This window comes from Lagopus muta, chromosome 4, assembly GCF_023343835.1.
Source record: "Lagopus muta isolate bLagMut1 chromosome 4, bLagMut1 primary, whole genome shotgun sequence".
In the NCBI taxonomy this organism is placed as follows: domain Eukaryota; kingdom Metazoa; phylum Chordata; class Aves; order Galliformes; family Phasianidae; genus Lagopus; species Lagopus muta.
The window spans coordinates 4,256,880-4,284,055 of NC_064436.1; the positions used below are offsets into that span (position 1 = coordinate 4,256,880).

The 27,176-nt window shown below is 38.2% G+C and overlaps 1 long non-coding RNA gene across 2 annotated transcripts in view; it reads right to left on the bottom strand.

Moving 5' to 3' along the window:
- The window catches only part of LOC125692178 (uncharacterized), a 59,262-nt gene that overhangs the window by 20,289 nt on the left and 11,797 nt on the right, over positions 1 to 27,176 (bottom strand). For both annotated transcript variants that reach the window (XR_007376502.1, XR_007376501.1), the window contains exons 7-8: positions 7,011 to 7,129; positions 1,367 to 1,546 (exon numbers count right to left, since the gene is read on the bottom strand). This is a non-coding gene — a long non-coding RNA (uncharacterized LOC125692178). The remainder of the gene's footprint in view (positions 1 to 1,366; positions 1,547 to 7,010; positions 7,130 to 27,176) is intronic.

Sequence of the window (27,176 nt, forward strand, 5' to 3'; positions counted from 1 at the left end):
CTCACCTCATACTCCTGGCTCTATGAAGCCAGGTCTTTACTGACAGCCACTGCTGCAAAGCTTCAGCAACAGTAAGAGAGTTCTTGGATGTTTTCAAAGGATATGTGGAGATAACGATCAAATTCACAAACCCCATTTCTCATGTGTGTCTTCTGTAAGTTGCTGCTTGGGCATCTCTCTATACTCTTTGTTCAATTGTGGCAACTTGGACATGTCTGTAAATTAATGGAAGAAAGTAAATATTACTCCTATCTACAGGGGGACTGCAGCCACGCAGACTTGCCTTGCTCCCCTAAGAAATCATAGAAAAGCTAATCTGGAAACCGTTTCCAGAGGAAACACAAGAAAATTGTTGGGAGAAGTCAGCATGGACTTGCCCATGCTGATAAGCTCCTACAAAGGAACAACCAGTTTGAGAGATGAAGGGAGAAAAGTAGATACTCTCTTCCTGAACTTCAATAAGTCCTTTGACACTGCCCTTTATATCATCCCAATAGAGAAGTGGTGAAGGCTGCGTGAGCAGACAGCTAGGTGGATTAAAAACAAACTGAACAGCCAGGCCCAGAGAGTAATGATCAGTGGTGCAAGCCAAGAGGGAGTACACCAGGGCTCAACGCTGGTTCATTTTGAGTAACATCTTCATGAGTGATCTCAACAATGATGTAGAATCAACTTGCAGTAAATTCACAGATTACATGAAACTAGGGGAGTGGCTGACTCACCAGAGGTTCATGCTGTCATCCAGAGGGACCTTGAAAAGCTGGATAGGTGTGCTGACAAGGATTTCATGACACTCAACAAGCAGTTCAAGATGAAAATCATGCACCTGAGGGGGGACATACCCAGGCATCGGGACATGTTGGGGGCCACCCAGCTGGAAATCAGCTGTGTATAAGAAGATTTAGGAATCCTGGTGGACACCAACTTGAACATGAGCCAGTAACATGCCCTTGCTGCTAAGAAGGCAAACAGTATTGTTGGCTGCACAAAGCCAAGCGTGCAGAGTGTTACCAGCAAGTCAAGAGAGGTGATCCTGCCCCTCTACTCTGCATTGGTGAGGCCACATCTGGAGTAATGTGACCATTTCTGGGCCTCTACTACAAGAGAGACATATTGGAGAGAATCCAGTAGAGGTCCACTAAGATGATAGAGGGACTCGATCACCTCTCCTTTTGAGGAGAAGCTGAAAGAGCTGGAACTGTTCAGACTGGAGAGCTTGGTGAAGATCTTATCAACGCTTATAAATACCTGACAAGAGAGTGCAAAGATGGAGCCAGGCTCTGTTCAGCGGTGCCCATGATATGCACAAGTGGTAGCGGGAAGCCTGAACACAGGGTGTTATGGCTAAACATCAGGAAGCACTTACGTGCTGTGCAAGTGACAAAGCACTGGTACACGCTGCCCAGAAGAGTTGAGAGTCTCTCTTGGAGATTTCCCAAACACGGGACGTGAGCGTGGGCTGGGCAGACTGCTCTGGGTGGCCCTCCTGTAGCTGGGGTTGAGCCAGATGGACACAGAGACATTCTGATCCCGCCATTCTGGAATCCTGTGAAGATAAGCAATTTTTACACAGAAGGTTACGTCTTCTGAAGTGCTAGGGAAACTTAGAGGACAGTCCGTTCAGATTCAAGTACCAACAGAGTCACAATCTTTCAATTTCTCTCTACAGTTTACCAGCATAATCTTTCTGGTAGTTAAATTTAGTTAACCTTTTCTTTTTCAATGACCAGGAGTAAAGGCGTAAAGAGAGCCACTCAGCATTTGTGCCTGCTGGCATCTTCTCTTTCTAACTCAATGCATTTAATTGTGTTCTGATACCTCAATCCCCTTCAGTTTCCTGTTCAATATGAGAGGGAGTTGGACAACATGACCTTTAAAGGTCTCTTCCAACTCAAACAATTCTATGATTCTGTGATACAAAGGTGTGCCACAAATAGGCATACTGTCATTCCAGCAGTGTAAACAAGCTGTAATCAGAGCATTTGAGTCAGCATGAGAAAGACAGAGGAACAGAGACAGCACATACATAAATCACTTCAAGAAATCAACTGGGAAAAAAATGAATGATCCCTTACTCTTTCCAATATGGTGATTGTGTCCAAAACTCCTGGGATCCCTAATTCCTTTTTCAGCAAAACATAGCTTTCAGGCTCTGCTGTGTGGAGGACACCCATTACTACTACTGAGTTTGCTACCATGCTGTGTTTAAATGTGGAGCCTGACTGCGTAATACTTGACAAAGTGTAGGACCTGACACTGCTAAGATGCAAAGCATGGAGAGTTTTCATTCAAGGGACTTGATCCAATAAAAGGACTGCAACTCTGCTCTTCTGATATATGTACACGTGTGATTAAGACAAATACGCTGTTCGAGGAGGGTTTTAATTTCCTATGGAGAATGTTTCTACTACACAAGTTCTTTTTCCTTACCAGTAATTTTGAATTTAGTTCCCAATTTTTTTTTTTCCAAATTTTATAGACTATTTAACACTCTGAAAATTTTCCTTCCAGTGAGCCATAAATAAACTTATTTCTTTAAAGAAATAGCAGTAATCTCAACATTCAGTTTCCTTTCATTTACTTTGGAATAAATTTATAGTAAAACAAATTATATTTATATCAAATTATAATAACAAAATTACCCTAGGTAAGTTAGCAAGCTTATTATTTAGGAAATTTTTCCATGTTTCTTTTTTGTCCTCAAAAAAAAAAAAAAAAAAAAGGTAATGCAGTTCCCTTCTAGAGAAGAACCCATATTCTACAAAAATATCTAAGTTCCAAGTACCAGACTTTTCCTTTGCTCCCTTTTCACTGCCTGTTCACTTCAGTATTGCCTTTAATTTGTCTTTGTTTTCAAATTTAATAACTGTAGCATTTCTCTAAATGAATATTTTTGTTTGTTAGAGATGACTAAGTTTTTAGCATATTAACATCCTTAGTTCATGACATCAGCAAGCGGCTGGTAACGAGGAAATTACTGAAAATAAACTAAAGCCATCAAGCTGGTCTTCTGCTAAAGAGAGAATATAGAGAAGTTACATCTTTCCTCATCTTACAGACAGGGAAACCCACAAATGCAATGACATACATATAAAATGGGCACAATGAAAACATTGTTCCAAGTGAATTTGGAAGTAATTGAAGGTACTATTTTCAGTGCTACACAATCTTCTGGTCTAATTGAGCCAACCGATGATAATCACTACCCATCTGCTTCCTTGAAACTCCCTTTTAAGGGTATCAGAACACTTCAGATGCACTATGTTGCAGTTACTAAGGCAACCAGTGTGTGAAGCAGGCAGAAGCCATGTTTATTCACATTAGTATATTCCTCTTTCAAAGCAACCCTATGAAATGATGCATCTGAAAAGCTACGCTTTTATAGGCAAGGAATATCTTTAGAAGATCTCTATTCTCTTTTCTTTTTCTTTCCTCCTTTTTTTTTTTTTTTTCTTTTTAAAACATGTTCACAGAACAAGGAATGTGAATTTCATAGCAGCCCTGGTAGAAGTATGACACAAGGTAAAAGGGAATATCCCAGCCAAATTATCACAATGTCAAAGCCTACAGCAAACACAGAAGTTCCCTCAAAATATGAGCCACTCATAGTGGGTTGAAACAACACAGATTTGTCTCCTATGTATAAGGTTTCTCCCACACTCACCACATGGTGCCAACATGAACTCCCATGTCACTGTCAGACTACTCTGCGATGTGTGACCTGGAAGTGCTTTACACAAGTCCTAGGTTTGGATGTCCTACATTATTTTCAAGTAGGCAGAAACTAAGCTCCATCCTTTTCTTCAGGATCAGTCACCTTCAAGAAAGAAAGGCAAGTAATTTTTATTTTATATATATATATATAATTTATATATAAAATTTTATTTTATATATTAGTTTCTGCTTAACTAAAGGGGCAAATTCCTCCAGAAAGGCAAAAGGACAAGGTATTGCAGGGCTTGACATTACCTGACAATAAACCTATTCTGTTTCATTCAGCAACATTTGTAAAATATTATGCCCTGATCTCTATTTCATTTGGCATTAAAAATATAAAATCTCCTCTTCTCTTACTGCTTTCACTAAGTGCAAAAACAATTAGACATCTGTGAAGGAATCCAGTCTCTGGGGTTAACGGGGGTGAATATTATGATGAATTAGCTGAAATATTAATGTAGCAGAAATAATCATGTTACACACTGATGGCTGGGACACTAATTATGTTTTGCACCTTTATATAAATAGCATACACCCTTTAAAAGGATGAAGAGCATGGATTAGAAGAGGCAGCGTTCCTTACAGAGAAAATAGGAAACCCACCCCAGTCTGAATGGAACTGCCAATAGAGCTTGTTTTTGGAAGAGTGCCTCCTGCAATGGATGTTAGCAGCTCTGTTTGAGGTAGTCAGAAATCTTCCCATGAAATCAAGTCCATGAAAAGTGCCAGTTTGTTGAGCTTCAACTTATTTGTTTGATCAGCTGTGTTTGGTCCTGTGTGTCCAACTCGGAAGACTAAAAGTTCTATTTTAAACAGAAAGGAGAGTTCCACTTCCAAATTATACATCTAAGCCTCCTTTTATGGTCATAAGAGACATTGACTTTTATAGAATATTATTTATCTGCACAGCTTTAGCCCTGCAGGAAGAGAGGAGTTATGTCCTACTCTTCCCCTATTTTTCTCCTGGAATGCAATGGAAACACAAACAGCTGGCTTATGTCCAGGCATCTACAACATTTCATCAGACAGTTTGTGCCTAAACGTCTGAGATCTACTGCCTCTTCTCAGCATATTCCCAGGCCCAGAAAAATCAGAAAAGGATTACTGTGACCAACGTGAAATTCGTCTATGAGTTATAGGGAACTTCAGCATTTGAGCAACAGACTTAAGAGAAATCCTGCAGCAAAGGACAAAGGTACAGGGTATTTCTGCCAGCCTATAAATGTAGCTGAAAGAAATACTAGGAAAGTGAACGTCAGGGAGATATATTTACTACCCTGAACCTTAGATGGCAGCAAGTTGCAATTCTGAGTTGCACAGCAAGGTTGAAGAACATCTCAATCCCATTATCTCACTGTACACAACCAGCTGTGCCCCACTGAACTTTTTTCCTTTCAAAGCCAATCTGATCCAGACTTTGTAAGGATCCAAATTATTCAGGCCATCAAGAATCAGAAGTTATATTAATGTATGAAAAAGAGAATTATTTATTTCCATGTGGCACATAGGAAGCTTGTGCGTACACAACTTCAAGGGAGAAACAGTCTGACTAGGCTTTAACAGCTAATTTTATCATTTATTTTACACACCATAGTTAAAATAAAAATCCTGTGTTAAAAATTACGTAAATACCTTTAAAAAACAGTGATGTAGCATCTGATCATTTACATAGCCTACATGAACAGGTTGTTTTTGACCCTGTTTGTTCCCATTATGAATAACACTAACCAGCACCTACACTGAAGCTGATCTGACTATCTCAATTAATTTAAGATTAAAAAGAAAAGTGGAATGAAACCTACATCAATGCATTGTAAGATGTAGCTTGGAAAAAAAAATAATGTTTTAAAGTCATGATCTTGTAATACACTCCCAATTTTCTAAATATTTATATGTATGTTGGTATTGTATGCCTAAAAATAATTAAGTAAAACATCTTAACACAGCAACACTGTTTAGAATCATAGCTAAGATTCAGAGGATCTGTGTAATTTCTCCAGCACACTTCAATTTATATGCAGTCCATTGCTCAGGATTTTTCCTAGCAGATTTTCTAGTCATGCTTTTGCCTCTTGAGCAGCAACTCTTTTTTCTATCACCCTGTAGCCTACATGTAAGATACATTTGATACCTTTATTTTTGATGGAACTTTCAAATTTGCACTTCTTTCTTAGTGACTGTCGAACAACGTATTTACTAGTGAAATCCTGTTAAATTGTAAATAATAGTTCAATCCGCTATTTAATCTTATCTTTTAAAAAATAGCTCAAAAAAGTATGGCAATATGTGCACTGTTCCCATTATTTTCTTGGCAACAAATCGTTTCAAAAGGACATGTTATTAGGTAGTACATGTTGTAATGTTTCCTAAGCCTGGAGGTGCAACTCAGTGCAGAAACAACTAAATTCTAACACCTAGCAATGCTCTTCCACCATCTGTAACTTGCTGACTTGCCCAGAAAAGCTGTGGATGCCCCCTCCTTGGGAGCATTCAAGGCCAGGCTGGATGGGGCTGTGAGCAGCCTGGTCTGGAGAGAGGTGTCCCTGCCTATAGCAGGGAGTTGGAACTAAATGATCTTAAATGGACCTTCCAACCCATACCACTCTATGATGTTGTTGTCCAGGTCAATCAGATACCACTGGAAATAATTTGCACAGCTCACACTTGACCATTTCAGGATTTCTGAAAGTAGGAGATACTTCAGGGTACAAAAGAGTTTAAAGGTATAAATCAATACATTTTTCTTAAATTGGATTGTAGCCCAGTCTTGATGAACGCAACAAATCAAAACTACAGTACATTAGCAGTTAGGGCACAGACAAATTGTGGTCTTAGCTAATTGAACTCTTGTGGAACATCAGATTTCTGTCATAGACTAATGAAAACAAAGAAGAAAAATGAGAAGATTATTCAACTAATGGCATTTGAATCAGCTAGGCTAGCTGTGCAGTAGCTGTTCCAGCATGACAGTGGGTTAGACATAGAGCACAGTTGTCCAGAGCACAGTTACATTACCAGTGAAGAGCACAGAAGAGCAGAAAGACATCAGAAAGATCTTCACTTTCTTTGTCTCAAGTTTAACTCTGACTTGGCAAGTTTTACAGTCCACAAAGAATATTTTACACTTTTTCTTTATGAAGTAGGATGAAAGCATTCAGAGTGCCAGTTCACAGTGGTATAGCATTATATTTTTCCCTTACAAGTGCAAATGACAGACTCAAAAATGTGTGTACTGCAAGCATATCATTTGTATCAACGGTTCTTAGGTGTTGCTAGTAGCAGACAATACATACACTGAGATGATTCTACTTTTTCCATTTTCCAAGTGGTTGCATTTGAGGCACGTAGTTCAGATGACTCCATGTCACTGGTCCTGACCCTCTGCTTCCATAAACTGGAGAAAATACTGAATCTGCAGCATGAGGGTACATCAATGGTCATGAAAGGAAAAGAAAAAAAAAAGCTAGTGAAAGCAATACAAGCTGCAATACCTTTGGGAGATCATCATTCTTCAAAGTAGTTCACAAACATAGAGGATAATGATAATTATTTTCTGTGAGATACATATGTTGGACTATAATTTGTGTTTCTGTGTAAGTATTATAATTATTATTAAAGATTGCAAATAGACTTGGAAGATGAAGCATAATGATCTCCTTAAGATGCAAAAAAAAAAATCTGCCTAGGCTGCATCAGCAGGTCCTATAAGATTTTATAAATACCCTCGTGACAGCAGAAATTCATTAAACAAATACAGCAGGTTAGCTGCAGTGCCATTCCAAAGTTTTCATTGCAAAAACACAGATCTAAAATTTACAGCCACACATGATGAACACACAGCCACTATATATAAAAAATAAAAATAGATCTGATTTTGAATATTCCCAGGGAATATCTTGAGAAAACAAAACACTGAGAATTATTTAATAAACAAGACTGGACCTGTGATCTAAACTTTACATACTTCCAAAGACAGAAATTAATTTCCCTTTGATCCCTTAGTTACAAATTTCAGAGCACTGATTATGTCTGTCTGTCCTCTCTCCCTATTCTCAATAGAATATTTTATGTGACATCTGAAGACTGCAAGCTTACACAATTATTGCAAGAGGGCTTTAGAAAGGATTATCCCTTCATGCCAGTGGTTGCAATTACAGGGCACTCATCCATCAGAAACCAAGCACTGGAAGAACAAGATTCACAGCAGTCACCTTGGTCTGAGTTTTGCCCTGCTATGATGTGCAGGGAGCACTAGCACAGTTGAATGATATGCACAGCTGCAAATAAATGGAAGGAAATGGCAATCCCATGACAGCTCCAAAGAAATAAGACGTTGCTTCATATCACCTCATATAAGCATCCAATGGTAGCAGCTGCAGAAATAGATGGTGATTTCAATCCGTGACTACTGTGCAAACTGAAGTCTTATTTAAGTCTTGGAAAGAATACTGTGTACACCTGTGTCCATCCGTACATTGTATATTCATAACTTATTTTCCCTCAGATTTTCTTTGCCAGCATGCAGGAAAATAAATGCAGTTAATTTGCTCTATAATTCATAGTTCTGCACAGTGAGTCCAGTGAGTCACTGCTCCTACACAGCAAAGTCAGAATTTTTTGTATGTGATTTAACAGACCTGCACACATCAGCTGCCTAACGTACACAAACCAGGTCAGATACGCAGCAGTCTCTCTCCTGGCTATTTGTCCAGCAGCTCAGTCATTAAGAGTTCAGGAAATCCTAGGCAGGGGTCATCCTAGACAGAATTTCTGACTGAAAGAGAACAGAAACATTGGTGATGTTCTCAGATTAAGAAATCACATGAAAGACCAGAGTCACATTTTACTATTTCATTCTTCAAAGCTGACTCACAGCAACGAGTAAAGAATGTCCAAAAAATATTCAATAGCTGACACAGACTAAGATGATTCTGTGACAAAAACAGATGAAAATGCCATACGTCCCAAACAATACATGGAACACTAATTGCTGGCAAATTTTGAAAGGAAAATTAAATACTAAGGAAATGAAAATGCTTTTTCTTATAAAGTTGTCTGTTACACACCAAAAAAAAACAAAAAACCCCACAGTAATGGAGCACAGTGAAGCTTTAGTTCATACAAACTATGTAATTTTTATTATCACTTACTGTCCTCCAATAAACACAGCCTTATCTGCTCATTGGTAGATTAAGTGGTCTACTATGTTCCTATAACTACCAGGACAGTTACCATAGTTTTACAAGTTTAATTCTTAATTCTATCTTTCTCTAACTTTCTGAAGAATTCTTTTTCATACAAAAGATAACTAGCTGAATTAGATGCATTTCAGGTAATAATGTGTCTACACAGTCTGCAAAAATTACTCATTCCAGACCTATACTATTCCAGCACAACATACATGAAATAGACAAAAAGAGAGACCAAATATAAACCTGAGGGAAGGGAGAAGGAATGAAAACAAAACAAAACAAAACAAACAAAAAAAACCCCTCATCATTCAAAACCACGTGGTTCTGGGGTTTTATAGTTTTCAGAAAATAAAAACCACCAAAAGCCAATAAATAAATGAAGCAAAATTACATTCAGTTTTGGGAAATTCTCTGCTTTAAAACTGAATTTCAGAACACAACAATTTGAAGTATTAGAGCCTTTTGATTAAGAAACATTTTGGAAGACAAATTCAGAAAAGAATTCATCTCAAGACAATATCTCAGTGCTGACGTGTACACAAAATGCTTTGTGTGTTTGACATCATCATTACTTTTGAATCAAGAAAAAAAATTCTTGACCTCCATGAACCGAGCTGTAACGCACTGAAGGGAAAAATTAAACATGTATTTCCAGTGTTCTGCTAAGACATCGTCCTTCTTGAATTCATAGGAACTGGAGCTCAAAGACATGATTCATTTATTGACTCTGTCAATGCTATCTTGCCAGAAATTGAAACCAAAACAATAAACCTACAGAACATATCCCAATATTCTTGTTTGCAATTATCAGGGGAAAATAAGGCAAGAAAAAAAAATGCAGATAAGAATATTTTCATATGCAGCACCCCTAAGATTAGGACAAGGTAGATATATATCAAAGAGAAAATAGACAACAGAAAATGAAATAGATGAAAACAATGAATATCCTGCTCTAAGCTAGCAAGCACTTTTTTATTTCAGTTTCTTACAGTCACGACCACAAAGATTTCCTTTTATCTCAAAGGTTAGAGAAAATAGCTCTTTATAGCAGATGTCACTCTCACTGAATAAACGTGCTGTCATTACCACACATCTATACACTACAAGGGTGAGCTTTACTGCTTTGTCTCAGTTGTGATCTACAATGCCAAGAAATACATTTCTTCCCCTAATAATACCCTACACGCTATTATTACAACTTTTCAAGTGCAGATCAGTAACACATCTCACAATCAACATGAGGTTCACAGGAACCCTTTTGATTTATACAGCAAGTTCTTCTATCATATTTTATTTTGTTCTAGTCCAATTGGAAAGTGATTATCTTCTTAAGAATTGCATATTATTAAGTCCAAATATGCCCCAGATTATAGCAACAGCTTCATACTAATATAATTTCAGATCCTGGAAGCACGGCATTTAATACCATTGCAGAGGGACAGACAAGAATCTATCTAGAAGGCAATTGCTACACTCATCTCAAGAAGAAAAAAAAAGGTTACTGCACTGTGTTAGAAATTAAGTGAGTAACTGGGTGATGAAACAATTCCCTGCCTGAGCTCTCTGTAATTCACAGACTCTGTAACTGCATTCATAGGGTATATCTAGCTTCCAGAGGGGCTGGGAAGAAGATGACTTGTAAACAGTAGTAAGCACTCTCTTTCTCATTTCAATTTGATTTCTATTAAGGATCTTTTGGAAGTTACAAGATATGCATTTTAAAAATTATTTTACCCTCCAAAGACTGATTTTTGTTTGTAGCTTACCACAGTTCAGAAGTTCTTGATGCCAATAAAATTCGTTGTTACTTTTCAGTATGTGTTGTCACAGACTTAGATAGGGTACATACAATAACAAGCAGAAATTAATGCTCACTAAAAGGTATTTAATGATCTTCAACAAACTTATCTCTAAAAACCACTTATTTCCTGCTACTGGTGAGCACATTTTTGCAGCTTAACTGGAGTAGATGAGCACGCATCCATTCAAACAGCACCAGGTTCTCTCATTGCCAACAGCCTAGTTCTCTTACAAGAGTTACTATGTGAACTCATAGCTGTCTCATTCTCCTTCATAGCAGTGAATGTTTTCTTTGCTGAGAGATGGTACCTCTACAGCAATTCCTCTTATCTGAGAACTACATCTTCCAAAAACTTACCACAAAATTTAGTGTGCATTCACCATCACAGTTCTTCAAGAGTGCATCAATCCCTGCCTCTCCCTTGAACAATGAATTTGCTTCATTCAGAGTTGATTTTACAGTGTCTGTACTGGGTTTTAAAACGTGTGTGTGCAATCTTTCAAAACAATTTTGGAAAATCTAACTAACCTGGGAGGAATGAAAGCACTTTTATCTTCTCAAGTGTCTTGAAGTTCATGGGATCCACAGTAAGGAAACAACAAAGAACGCTTTTAAGAACAAATTAAATACAATTAAGTTTTTTTCCGAACCAATTCTTCAGGAGTCTACAACATCAGTCAGAAACAAACGCAGACCCAAAGGCAGATCAAACCAGTTTTGTGTAAATTATTGCAGCTATTTCTTTTGCAAGATTAGTGATGAGAAAGACCGCTCTGTTCTTTCTATTTTAAGCAGATGTGAGTTGCACAGAAGCCAAGTGTAGGCCCATCTTCATAATTAAAGATATGTTCATATCTTCACATGTTCCATATCAATAAGTGAGAAACTCCTGCTCACATTCTCCATGGTTTTAACCTGGCTGTCATATGGTTAACTGTTTTACTTAACTACGCTAGGTGTGCACAAGCCAGTTTGATTACAAGCAGCTGATATACAATTATTTTCCTATGTGCTTCTTAACTATTTCTTGGAACCCTCAAAAAAAAATGAAAGGACAAAAAAAAGTGCTGGTAAACTTCAGGCAATTCTCATAGCTAATCAAGGGAAATTAGCAAAATTTCCAACACACTTTTGTCACATTACACGTGAAGATACAGAAGTATTATTAATGACAAACAGCAGGAGCTTCTCCAGAAAAATTGCTCATAGACATTATTGGTAATCACACCTCTAACAAAAATGAGCCATAATGTCATCTGAGCCTATAAAGCTGTGGTCTTGTTTAACAGCAATATGTTTCCAGTGTTATTCAGTCTCTGTAATGACTTCTTATATGGCATCTTACACAGTATCAACTCTCTTTGCTGTTCCTTAAGCATGCTGGGAGGCAATGTGGTTAGTAGTGGTAATTATAATGAATGAGTACTATAAGTAATATTTTACTGCCAAAAGAATCAACAATTATGATTTGTGTCTGCTTTAATTATACTTCCACAATGTCTGGTAGATAACTAGGGCAGAAAAGTAGTCCGCAACCTGTGTGTAGCAAGCCAAGTCAATTTAAAGTCATACAGAACACAAAGGAGAAATTATGGTGGCAGCACTTTTTGACACACATTCTTGCAAAGATTCCAGGCCAGACTGGAGAAGAGATGCCAGTATTTTGAACGAGTCTGAAGATGCCTCAAAGTATCTCAGTCAAAGTGCTCAAAGGGAGGTAGCTCTCCTATAAGAACATCCTGCAGATACAAGTCTTACAAATGCTGTCAAAACCAGCACACATACAATCACCAAGAAATACCTTCCTACAGCTGCACTTGCCCTGTCACTTGGAGGCAGTTAATCACCAAAAAAAGGAATCAAAAGACATGCAGAAGTAGAAACTAGGGTTAAGAAATGGAAATGTGCGTCTCCAAATGTGATGCATATGCATTTTACTGAGGAGTTACTAACAGCACACGAAAGTTGAGGTACAGTTGAAATTCCATGGGAAAATAGGTTTTTCTTCCCTCTCGCTTTTCAGTCAGAACAAACTCTTTTAACTTAACCATCAGTTCAGTACAACAGATAAATGCAATAATCTTGTCTACTGAATAATACCTGGATGGATCAAAGATGCTACAACATGCCAGCATGTTTTCTTTTACACCCTTCCTATCTAACTGCCATAAAACCAGATTACAATGACTGGAAATGTAGTTCAGTAAGAAACAAATCTTGCAAATTTAGAGAAGCAAATGCACTGAATAAAGTTGCTGCTTTAGATGATAGTGATGGGAAGTCTGGATAGTGATGATCTGAACAACTATTTATGTGAAGTCTATCTTCCCTTTCTCATCTGATTTTCTACAGAGTCTTAAGGGTTGATAATATTTGAACAAGATCTGAGATCACAGTGTTATATGAGAATACCTCAGCTATAATTCCAAAATACAAAAGAGCACTAGAGTTACAGAGATTTTTTTTACCTCATTTTACACAAGTAAAAAAAAAAATTACATAAATATTTGCCACCTTGCCTATTAACAGAATGCTTTGCTGCTCTTCTTAGTGATAGGCTTCTAGAAAAGTAAGTTTCAGCTCCTATTAAACTTCTCATGAAAAAGTGAAACACACATATATGTATATTTTAAACATATGTGTATATATATGCATACACAAATATATATACGTGTGTGTATATATATATACACATACAAATTTTATTTCATTTTAAAGCCACAAATAAGTTTCACTAGAAGCAGGTTAGAGGAAAAAGGAGAGAGAGGGGAAAAAAAAAAAAGCAGACATAATACTTTCTATATTCCTTAAGAGAATGCGAAATCATAAACTAAGCATATATATAAATACTCATAGAGAAATAAGCTACTGAGAGAGTGGCAACAGCTACTTTATCTTTCATTCATCAAGCCGTAACAGATACGCGCATTCTTCCTTCAGAAAACAGTAATGAAAATAGAGGAGAGCAGTCACTGAAATGAACATCCAGCACTGTGATTCCATTTTTCAATTTTGAGACCTTTTCACAGCATCTCCATAAAACTTCAGCCTGCTAACACCTCTCATCAGAGAAGAAAAGCATAAAAAGAATATCTTCTGAGTTAGATGCGGCTGGCAACTCAATCTAGCTCTGCTCTGGTTATAGACAATGTCATAAATCACGCAGTTAGCTTGTCCTTAACAAACACTTTGCCTCATTGTCTTCCAGTTTCCCAAGGTTAGGAATATATTGAAATAACATATTTACCCACTCTGAAACTGGGAACAGAAATGCTTCAGTGAAAGAGCTTTTGGGAGAAAACAGTTCTGTGTGCTGTTTCACAGCTTACTTCTCCTTTCACTTCACCTTTAAACTCATCTCCTGAGAAACACAGTTTTCTTTGTCTCCTTTTAGAAATGATAAAGAGGTGGTACCTATCTTGAAAAGATGCTGAGAAAATATCTGAACACAACAATTTTGCTGTGTTCCTTTTGATGAAGCAGTTCCTGTTTGAGATTTGCCCAGTCCCTAATAGATATGTCACAGAGAATCAATTCAGTGATGCACACCCCAGTATAACAGGTACACTGTGCATATGTAAAGCCAGATAAAGGCAAGTATTTAATCTCGTTCTCATTAGCATAAAAAGAAATAAATTGACTAATCAGATTCTCCCAAAACATTTGCAAGTAAATAGTTTTATTCTATTCACGTTAGATTCTGGAATATTTCCCTCTCGTGCAGTTATATAGAATATTTATTTTGTATTGAATTATCTTAGATATATCAGAGTATTTAAAAAAATTGAAGTTGGATAAAATCAACCTCCCACCACGTATACACTGAGTTACTCATTGAAAGAACATAAAGGAATACTGAATCTTTCACATGGATCCAAATAACAATAACAATCATGTGCTTTTCTGCCTCTAAGTCCTTCTATTGCTCATCAGCCCACAACAGCTTTGCTAAGAGAAGTCATTTGTGTAACACTGCATGTCTGCTGCATGTTGTCTTTCAACAGCTTGAAATTCAAAATCAGGTGGTCATAAATTGCATTCTCCACATCCCACTCCTTAAATGACTGCTAACTTCTGAGTTCCATAGCTTTGAACAGAGCTCCTTCGACAGTCTAGTAGCCAAGGTAGCAAGCCATGTGAAATCTTAATGGATCAAGGTCACCCCAGTCCAAAGAAGCCTTGGCTGCTGGTGCAAGTAATGAGATCTGGTAAGTGAAATTGTTAACATTTCTATTTGTGAAGCAACTATGAACCTGAGGAGGGCATCTGCTTTAAAACAACGTGGAAGAAAAGTGAAGAGCGAATGAAAAGATTCAGAAATAAGTGTTCTGAGCAAGATAAATAATGATATCTCCCATAACATAGAATACAAAACATTGGTCAGAACAGCTTGTCTAGAACATAATATAACATAGGAATATAAAGAAAACATATATGGCTAAAAGTCTTCAATGTCAAACTAATTGGAGCACATTTAGGGAAGAGCTAAATATATATGCAAGAGGAAAACAGTCATAATATAGTATGTATTATTATTTGGTATGTCCAATAGTTCTTTGAAAAACTACAGTTCTTCCTGTATCCTGAATTTAATGGCACTGTTTTGCCAACAAGTATTTCACAAGAGACAGAAAATTCTATTTTTTTTCTTCTCTCTCTCCCTGTTCTCTTTTTTTCCCTCCTTTTTTAATTGAACAGTACTTTGCTAATAAAGAAAAAGACTGTGATGACCATGGCAAAAGACTCCAAGCAAACCTGAAGAAACGTACATGATGAGCAAAACCATAATGAAAAAAAAATCGTTCCTTTTGATGAAAATACTGGATCTAGGAGAAAATTTAACAGATTTCTTTGTCCAGATATACCACAGTAACACTCAAATCATCATTAACACAATTCCCTCTAGATGCCAGCACATGGTTTAAATGCTCCTAGATGGAACCATGTAGTAAAAAAGATATTTCATGATGCTCTCTGTAAAGGAAATGTATAAACTGACCTACAGAAGAATTTCCCAAAGGCATGGAATGAGAATCTCAGAAAACAAATAGAATGAATGAACAATTACTATCTGCAAACAAAAAGAAACCAAAACCCTCCATTATGTTTTACAGTGCAAAACTAAGAAAGAGTAGGGGAGGAGTTTTGTTAATTGCAATTAGAAAACTGGAAAACAACAACAAACCAACCCGTGATCTTGTGCTCTGCCACCACTTTGCAAAAGGCAGGCAGTGCACATTTCAGGTAGAAGCCAGTCACTGTAACAGCTGATACATAGTGGAAGCACTGACCCTGCGACTGCAATCTCATCCCCACAGAGGTGCCTAGGAACTGCTATTTCCAGCATCAGGACAGTTTTAAAGCAGAAACTTTACAGATATTCCTGGAAAGATTTGTCTTAACAACAACAGCAGGCTAAAGAGTGAAACCAGGAACACAGAGTTCCCAGAATAAAAAGATGAACTGGCAGCAAGGAACATCCCCAGCCCATGCTGCAAAACCACCCACTCTGGGGCTCCTGTGCAGCTCTCCAAACAGACAGAAAGAGAGAAGGAAAATAAATAAATAAATAAATAAAAAAGAAAGAACTAAACAAGGAAAACAAAAAGCTCAAGGGATAGCAGAAGATAGGGAGATAGTTTCTCCCTAGAGAAACATGCATTTAATTAAAAAGAAAAAAAAAAAAAGGCAAACAGAAGATGCTTCTGTAAACCATTTCAGTTCAGTCTCAGTGAACAGCATTTATAGATTTTTCCAGGAAGGATAAGGAAGTTTGTCTTATAAATACACAATACTGCCCCAGCAATAGTGCATTTACCCCTCCTCACTCACACAATCTCTATTCAGCCTAGAGCCAGCAGAGGTTAAGCACATATAGCAAGGGCATCTCCAATTCATCTGCCTAAGTGAGTTTAGCTGAACTGCTGCCAGGAGGAACTGGGTCAGCAGCACGGGAACGCACTGTCATATTGCAAATATATATCTAATTTCTGTCCTCAGTGTCCTCTTGATGCTCCAGCCACACTGCAGAACACCAAGCAGAATTTAATCACTTTCTGCTCTAGTAATTTTGGCTGTTTGGGAATAGAGATTCATTTTGTTCATTTTGGACTGAGAAAATCCAGTGTGAGCCTGCTGTCACTGGGAGGTGGCACAAAGGAGTAGTATGCATTGCAGCAGCTACAGGGAGCCAGATCACTGGCTGCACCAGGAGCAATAATAGCATGGAGCATGATGCTCAGGTGCCTGCCTTCTCTGCATATGAAAAACATTCTTGATAGGTCCTTCTAACTGTTGCAGTGAACACTGCAGACTTTGCTGTCTCGTGTTTGAAATAACGGCCTGATATGAATGGTTTTAGTATTTACAGCTACTTTATTTTTCTACTGGCAGAGACAGAAGGAACAAAAAGGGGAAGGGGAAAGGGGGGAGAATGGCAGAGCAGGAGAGGGGAACGCAATCTGGCAGTTTCAGCTTATTTGCAAAACAGACAAACAGAAGGACAATAACTGCACCATTTTATTGAGACACCAGTAGCACAGTTCAAATTTGTTGTCTCCTCTCACAAGGGAAAAATTTAATGCAGTTGTTGAGAATTTCACTTATGTAACAGCGAACATTCTAGACTTGACACAGTATGTATTACGGTTTTAGCTTCCTTTTGTTATTGTTAATCTTGGCATAAAGCATTCAGTTTTAGGAAACCAACATTTTTGATATGTTTGGACTTTGATATTACCATTAAACAGAACTGTGTTTTTTACACCTGGTGATAAAATGGGCAAATTCTGAAAAGGTTCCCTCAAATGCTATGATGCAATTAAGAAACAGGATGCTTATTCTTAGCTCACAACCACATATATCTGGAGGAATTGATTTGACTCAGTCACAGAGCCCACTGCATTGAGTGTCAAATTTTTCTATGTTAATCAGTCAGAAAGAATCACACAGAATCACAGAATGGCCAGGGTTGGAAGAGACCTCAAGGATCATGAAGCTCCAACCCTCTGCCACATGCAGGGCCACCAACCTCCCCATTTCATACCAGCCCAGGCTGCCCAGGGCCCCATCCAACCTGGCCTTGAACACCTCCAGGGATGGACGGGGCATCCACAGCTCTGGGCAGCTGTTCCAGCACCTCACCACTCTCTCTGTAAAGAACTTAGTTCCTTAAAGGAAGAACTGCTACATATACTGAAAGCAACAGAAAAAGATATTCAAGAAATAATTGAACCCTGCTAGGAGATCCTATACAAATGATATTGAGTACAGTCTACTTCATCCCTGAATATTAATGACTGAAATTAAATAAACATGACATTATCACTAGTTTGCTTTAAAAATTTGCTGATAAGAATGCGTTATTGATCTAAGAAGTCAAAAGTTATTGTATTAAATAGTACAGCTTGACATAGCAAAAGAAAAATCATCCCTCTTTTTGTTACTAGATTATCATTGTTAAGACAAGGATGCTTTACAGAGTAAGAAAAATGGGTTCATTTTCAAACCCTTCTACTCTCCTTACTTGAAATGACTAGAATCAGTGCTATCTTATACATATATGCTGGTTATATGGTTATTTTTACTAAGAATTAGAACAGGGATATTTTGAACTTCAAAATGCTTAAGCAATAGCTGACAAAGTCTGTTATCACACCTCTTCCATTGATAAATTCTATCACAAAGATTTATAACGAACTACAGGTTAGTCCTTTGTGTGGCATTTGAGGAAAATCTATTGCTTAGATCTCACTTTGAAGTATTTCACATCTGTGAAGTAGCCTCATTTTTTGAAATATTTTTATTTTTTAAAATCATCTTATATTTATTTACAGAATGAATACAGAAGCTTGGTATCTCAGAAATGCATAAGCCTCTCTGACCTTACTTCAAAAACAAGGAGCTTGGATACAGTAAGCAATTCATAAATCAGGTTTCATACAAGAAGGGAAAGATATCTGAAATATTTGTTCCAGTTGTGGACTTGGAGGCCACATTCTTGCACAAGCCCAGATAACAGGATTAGCAGTACTCTCCAGAATCTCAGTTTTGCCAAATGCAAGATGTCCATGCATGCCCATAAAGGGAAATGATTCTTCTGAATATGGACAGAAATAAACTGAGAGGACAAGTATGCAGTTAGAGAATAATTTTTGTCATTAATCCTAGCAAGGCTTTTTGCGTTTGCTAGTTTGCTTTTCATATTGAAGAAGAGAACATATTTTATAAACATATTTTAGATTTTCTTCCATTGAAACGTTTGAAAGTGGTTCAAATCAGTTCAATTCTGGTCCCCTGATTTATGCCATGAAACGGGGCAGGAGAATTCTCCTTCACAATCCTAACACACGTCTGCTGCTTCTGCCTCCATCTCATCTTCAAGGCTTGCTAGGGAGGTGCGTTGCCTTTACTTTCAAAATGGCTGACTCTGAGCATGCCAAGGATGTAGCACATCCCCTGCCAACCTGGGCTGTCATTCTGCCATTCCCTGGTAACTGACCTGTTCCCCAAAGTTCTCCAGTTGCAGAAATACACTTTTCTTTCTTCATCCTTTTCTCATTAGCAGCCTTTAATGGCTCTTATATATCATCCTGGAGATAAGGCTTTCTTAAGTAATTATTTGTTCCCAGACAGTAGCTAAGAGCAAGGAACTACGTTGATTCTCCATAAAAATTGCATTAGCAAAGAAAATCAGAGATAATTTAGTTAGTTAAGAATCAATGGATAAAACCTCACAAGGAACTAATAGATAATACTACATCTGTGAGTCATAAACTGTGTCTCAAGAAGATTCTGATACAAATTTTGCATTAATACCAGAGTTTCCAAACAACAACAAGCTGTGATACAACCTGGTAAGCAAAATTCATGCATTATTCTGTTTCACAGTTGCATATGGTATGTCCTTAGAGTAAGCAGAAGCAGTTTGGAAATGTGGAAATATTATTCTGAAACCTCACTATTGTATTCGGAATACAGATTATTGTATCAATTAGTAAATGGAAGATGTAAAATCTGGATGGAACCAGTAGCTGAGGAAACAAAAGCCAGACTCTATAAATACAAACTGAGCTGCCTCTTCCTCACTACGCCTTCTGTAAATATAAACCCTAATTATTAGCACTTAGGACTCAGCGATGTCTGATACACAGCATCCCATATGTTATAAACCTAATTAAAAATGAATGGTCCCTTAACACATTAACACTTAGCCTTTAAATGCTTTCAAGAGGCATTTTTTCCTCTTGGTGCTTTGAGAGGCAATTAAGAGCTTCTTTTTCTCTTTAATTACAGTCTTTTCACCCTTTCCAGGAACATGTAATTGACAAAACGCTTACATCCTGCTGCAGCAACGAGGCAGATTATTTTCCATATTCTGACGTGTTTAGACCTTAGATACGATGGCTGCAAGTCTCCAAGGAAATACTGAATTGAAGTCTATAATGAAACTAAAAATATTTTTGAGTGTAGCTTTTTTTTTTTTTTCTTTAGGGATCATGAATCTAATTTGCTCCATCACTACTCCTTCAAAACCTTAAAGTTACTGTGACCAGTAACCTTGGTCAAAATCTAGCTGGGTAATTACCTGGTTTTGTACATCTGGTTGGACGCAGAGGCTTCATTTCTTATTACACACTGTGTTCAGCTTCTCTGATGCATCTATTGCTGACGAAGGGCACTTTGCCCCAAAAGCACATATATTTCAGTGTACTTCTGGCTACAAGCTAAGGTCCTTCGGGAATCCCACACACTGAAAAGTTTTGAGTAACACTAAATAATAGCCTCTCATACTGAGTACGATGGGTGTACAATCAATGAATGTACATATGTTATAGCTACATCTGTACCAGAGAGCTTGGCTGCGCAGTTATTACTCCAAAGCAGAAAAGATAGGATGCTTACCTGTATCCTGGGCTTACGAAACTCCAGTGGAGTGGATGTCCAGAAGAGATCCTTCCCCACTGGAGGTCAGCTCTTAAATGGGTCTGGGAGAGGTGCAGCCAGGCTCCACTCCTTCCAGCAGGGCAGGTGAATTGCCTTCACCTGTGCTGCCAGGGCTGATTCATTGCTCACCTCAGGTGGTCAATCAGGGGTTCAGACCCTGATTCAGCAGTTCACATACAGATGGGTTTTTTTATCCTTCAATATTTTTGTATGATGAATAAAAGATACAGAATAAAAAGAAATAGTAACTCCTAGGATATCACATACATGATGTGCAGACCTAGAGAGCATTTATGTTTGCAGCTGATATCAAAAGAACTATATTTACAAAGGTGACTTACATTCTTCTGGACTGACAGAAGTAGATACTCATAAAATATAATACCTGATCATGAACCTACCAGCTTGTCAGGGTTACATATGACTCAGCAATCAGAAAAAATATATGCCACATGAGTGTGTCTCTTCTGTGCTTCAGTTATCTGCTCAGGGCTTAAGATACAGAGCCTTTTACCCTTTACATCTTCTAAGAAATCTGTGCAACTGCATACATCTACAAGACATAAACCATTCCAACATCACTGCTACCACACAGTTGTTAAAGAGCATCTGGTCAAAGACTGGAGTTGAGAGACCTCTGAACTGACTGACCCAAAGATACAGCTGTTTTTAGGTACATGATGGGAAGAGAGAGGTAACGTTGAATTCTCTAGAAGTAAGCCACTTCAGTGAGTGGTCTTCGTATGGCAAGAAAGCCACAGTACTTATGAGCTGTACGCCCAGGAATTTGACATAGAAATGCATAGAGTAGGTTTCAGCAAACAATACATGATGGGACAAGAAGAGGAGACTGTAGAAGACACAAAATAAAAGCCTGGTAGAGTCTTAGTTGGAGGAGCTCATCCAGAACAGAGGAAGCAGGAATAGCCCAAATCTGAGGTGGATCAACATGATCACACTGTAGAGCAAGAAAATCAAGATCCATTGATCACTCTTGAAGGAAGGGGGGGGGGGGGGGGGGGGGGGTAATAATAATAATAATAACATTTGGAAGTTTATAGAACTTTGAAAATATCAGGGTAGATAGATGCTGTAGTTTAAAGTACAAAAGCACACTCAGATGAGCTCAAGATAGATATTCACACATTGTGAGTTTTTAGCAACTCATTACCGTGTCCTTGTGTCCTTCTTTTTCTCCTCCCATCTGCCTAGGGTTTCCAAACATCAAACTGTTCTTAAACCTAGACTACTCAATGAACACTGCTGTGTTCTTGATGTTGGTCATTAACAAAGCATCAAGCAATCCTGAGACTTCTCAGAAATAACTCACTTATATAATCACTATGTTCTATGAGCTATGTTTTCTGGCAGTAGCCAAGAATTAAGTAGGAATGTAGAGAGATACTATAACTCTAGAGAGCCACTGGGGAGGGGAAAAAAAGAAAAGAAGGAGGAAGCAGAATTTAAAATTAGAAAAAAAAAAGAAAAAAAGAAAGCCAACTAGAGAAAAATAGTTTACACAGCAAATAAATATCATCAGAAAGCAAGGATGTTGTTAATAAAGGAAAAATCCTCCAGTGATATAGCTTGGGTGTTTATTTGAATAGTCAGTCCCCTGAAAACACTGTGGTTCTGTGGAAACAGTATTATGACTTTGCTGTGCAGCTCCCTTTTTTTTTTTTGTGGCTATATAACAATATAAGCACTGGCAAATAATGAACAATAATACACCTTAGATAAATATTCATGTTGAGCATAGTACCGACGAAGAGAAAATATTCACTAACAAATCCAGTCATATGGCTAAATTTACCACATTTAACAGATAGAAATTTTGAGCCTGATTTACTTGTTGGTCTGTTGGCAATTGCTGGCTAGAGAATAGATAGATCCACTGTGTTTTATAAACACTCTTTTCCAACTGGAAACAAACAGAAAAGCTTTTTACCTTCAGTGATTTCTCATAGGAAGTATTCCCGTGAGACTCTTTGCAAAAGTAAAGTGATTTCTCTGTGGTTTATTAATCTGAAGGCTTAAAAGGAAGACGATCTTTTTACTGTCTGGATATTTTTTATTTCATTTTTAACTTGAAAATAAAGGGGTAGTGAGCATTGGCACAGCTGCCCAGAGAAGCCTACATCTCTGGAGGTGCTCAAGGCCACGCTGGATGGGGCCCAGGGCAGCTAAGCTGGTGTAGGCAGTCCTGCCCATAGTAGGTATTGGGACTGGGTGAGCTTTGAGGTCCCTTCCAACTCAAACCACTCTGTGATAACAAGCAGGATTTTCCAAATTACAACCATGAAGTTCCATAATTATTGGATTTGCTGATAATTTTTTTTTCCCAAAAAACCCAGATGCGCAGGTCATGCGTCCAACTCTCATCTTTTAAAGTTGATGAGTTTTCTTTAAGTAGTAAGTGACTTCACTAAACACAAGTTGTCTGTTCATACTGTCTGTTTTCAAGTGTGTGTGATCTCTGGTGTGATCAGTTTTGCTTGAACGCACTTGTGTTTGTAGCACAAAGCATCACCAGCAAGAACAGAAGTCTTAAAATAAAAAAAAACCAGAACTTCACAAGAAAAGAATTTAAATACAACTCCTGTAGTCTTTACAAGCATCTGCAGTCAGATTATTCTCTCATTCATAACTACTGTAAAGAATAATAAGAAAAAACATCTAGACTACAGGCAGAACATCCTGCCTTCCTGTCACCGTCCTCTCACTGCTCCGCTCACCTTGCAAAGCAGTCTGCACCCACTGCTCCCAACGGACAAGCAGCTATGCAGTGCTTACAAACAGCTAGAGGAATTATTTTAGAAACCACTTCTTAAAATGCAGGATCCCTCCTTCCTTGGCACATGCTTCTCTCTCTTTCTGTTGTTGGTTTGTTTTTTTTTCCCCACTTTGTGCTCTAGTTCCAGCTACACTGTGAGGCTCTTATTAACTTAAATGTACTTTAGAAGCCAAATGCATAGCACTATGCTTGTCCTTTCATGTATAGCACAAGCTCTTCAAGTGCAGCCATTATGCAGCCACAATGACCTTCAATTACATAAAGAAATCAAGCTTTGCACAGTTTTAATGGGGAGGGGAGGAGAAAAAAATATATATATCCTTTTAGCTGCAAACTACAAAATGTTTCTTAGAAAAAATGTAAACAAAAATTAAAAACGACTTCCCTAATGCTAAGAGATTAAGTGATGGGAATACAAACTTCCCTAATGCTAAGAGATTAAGTGATAGGAATACAAAGCAAACCCTCACTGGGTGTGATTATACTGATAAAAGCATTGTGAACATCTTACACGAATGCAGAGATATGCATATGTGTATGTATGTGAGTCAGCTGACATTTTGCACAGAAAAAGTATTACTTAAAATTTCTAATCTGCTTATGAAAACCACTGCACATATTTCCTCCCAATATAACCTCTAAAAATGTTTTCATAATTTAACATGTGAAGGTCTCAAGCAGCAGCTGGACACCATGATATTTTATTAAGTGAAGGTGTTTCACTGAGAAAAAAATTATGTAAGTATAACGTCAGGAGAAAGAAAAGCCAAAACTACAAAGGAATGTAATGATGAAAACATGAGACTAAAACACTGGCTTTCCCCCCCCCCCCCCCTCTCATTACAAACCTTGCATGCCATGCATTGTTACCTACCATGCTGCACTGAGCTTACTGAGTTGGGTTCCAGGAAACTGCTTTGGCGCATGCACCACAGATTAGTTCTGTGCATGTCTCACCCATTAACTTCTAACTTAAAAAAGTCCTCTCAAATCATTTAAAACATCATTAAATGAAGAAGTAAAATATTGATCCTACACTTCACACCCATAGCAGGTGTGCTCTTAATAATTTCTTGTACCTTTAAATCCAGCAGCAAATATTGGAATTCCTTGGAAAGCATTAGCAACCCATAACACATAACCCTTTATTTCTATGGAATGTTGCTTATTAGGGTGTCTGGAAAGGCCACCACTTCATTTATTTATTTGGTGGCTGTGATAGGACAAGGGGGAATGGCCTTACACTGAGACAGGGGAGGTTGAAGTTGGAGATTAGGAGGAAGTTTTTCACCCAGAAGGCGGTGAGGCACTGGCACAGGTTGCCCAAGGAGGCTGTGGATGCCCCATCCCTGCAGGCATTCAAGGCCAGGCTGGATGTGGCTCTGGGCAGCCTGGTCTGCTGGTTGGTGACCTGCACACAGCAAGGAGGTTGAAAGTAGATGAGCATTGTGGTCCTTTTCAACCCAGTATGATTTTAACTGGAGGAGGGAATCTCATCAGAGTGAGCTTATTCAGCCCAGTGGGGCAGCTTAAACTGGCAACCCAGAGCTAGACTTGAACTGGAATTTTTGGGAGAATCCAGAGCAAAATCTGAGCTTCAAAAAGCTTGATGTCTAACCGTAGGACCAGAATGAGATGCTCCTTTGTTCACTTGGATGGCTCTTTCTCACATGCAAATGTTTCAAGGACATACGCATGCTTGGGTAAATACAATTTATATAATCACTGTCATTCATTATTTGCAGTTGAATGTGTGCAAGCAATACATGGCAGTAAGTATTATTCAAATCTTTAATTATGAAGAATAAATGGTTGATAACTATTCTATTACTACTACTTCTTTAAATCTTAGCAGTATCTTTATTTTTCCAACCATACAAAAGATGGTCATTTCACTGAAAGCAACAGAGTATCTGTATAATCAACGAATACACAGATGTTATAATTATGAAATAAACAAGAGAGGTTGGCTAAGCAAGTTATTATACCAAAAACAGAATAGATAGAATGCTTACCCTTGTCCTGGGCTTGCTTATGAAACTCCAAAGGAGGAATCTCCAGAAGAAATCCTTTCCTACTGGTAGTCAGCTCTTAAATGGGTCTAGGAGAGATGCAGCCAGGCTCCATCCCTTCCAGCAGCACAGGTGAATTGCCTTCACCTGTGGTCCCAGGGCTCATTGCTCACCTCAGGTGATCAATCAGAGGTTCAGGCCATGATTCAGCAGTTCCCATGCAGTACCAAACTGACATATTTTCAACACACATACTCCTTACTGTTGCTGAAATAATTGCTGAATACTTTTGCAGTGTCAACTCATACCCATTCCTTTTGGGAGGTTTTTGCAGTTTTTTTATTTGTGTAAGATCCTTCAGCTGGCACAGAGGAAAAAATCCAGCTTTGGTCTGTCTTACAGGCTTAGCACATCCAAGACAAAGAGGTAGGAGGAAAAAAGAACACGTACAATTTCTTTCACATACTTCGTACATGTATTTGTTACCTATGCACTACATGTGAGAATATAACCTTTCCAGCAGCTTTCTTGCACAAATAAGCAAGAAATAATTCTATCACTGCTCCCTGTGATATATCTACGCTGGTTAAAGTCTAACTATACAGATATTTGGTTTTCATCACAGCAAAGTGCAAACAGATCAATTGACTGTTGAAATCCTATTTGATTTCTTGACGTACTTAAGACTTTCCTCTGCATGTAGCCATATGGAAGCCCTCAGACACTTTAGAGCAAACCATGCATCCAACAAGAGGCTGGGTTAATGCAGAAGCTGGGAATGACCATAGTCCCTTCAACAGAGACAGGTTCCCAGCTGTCACAAAATAAGCCCCGGCTGCAGCTCATCTTCACACTCTATGGAGCTACTTTTGCATTTCCATCTCTCCTTCCCCACTTTACAACAAACAGGATATATTTAGCAATTTACTTCCTCTGTAATCAGGATGACTGCAGTATCAGGCCCACAGCAAGCAGCACAATGTGATGCACTTGCAGAATATTATTTCCAGCAAGACTAAATGAGGAAGCATAAGGAAGAAATATTGGTGGGAAAACTGAATTAATTAGCTGAATCTTTAACATGATTTGAGCAGTGATGCTATATTCTCCGATTGTGCCAAGGAAGCTCTGCTGGGAAAAAAACCTTCCATAACCACATCCATAACCTGGCACTACATCTCAAGGAAATCCACTAATCACTGCTACCTTAAAATCACAGAACTGAGTTGAACGGCACCCTTAAAAGCCACGCAGTCCATCTCACCTGCAATGAACAGGGACACCTACATCTCAATCAGGTTCCTCAGAGCCCTGTGCAGCCTAAGTTCGAATGTCTCCCCCTGTGCAGCCTAAGTTCGAATGTCTCCAGGGGTGGGACACCCACCATCACTCTGGACATGTACAACTCCAGTGCACAGTTTTGCTCTCATGAACGTAAGCTTCCTGGCACAGTGTCAGCATCCTGAATACAAGCAAAAATTGCCATCGTGCTTAAGAGTCAGGGAATTGATGCTAAGTGCCTGGAAAGCACACCTGGAAAGAACCTATAAAAGAACTTAATGATCTGGTAAATTTTAATTTATTTTCAAGACCTACATGAGAATTAATGTACTAAAACCTGAGACTGAGATTGTTTTTTAATTTGACCTGTTCATGCGTTTCTCAGAGATACAGCAGCCTAAATACTTACCAGTCACAGAATCCTATTCTCATCA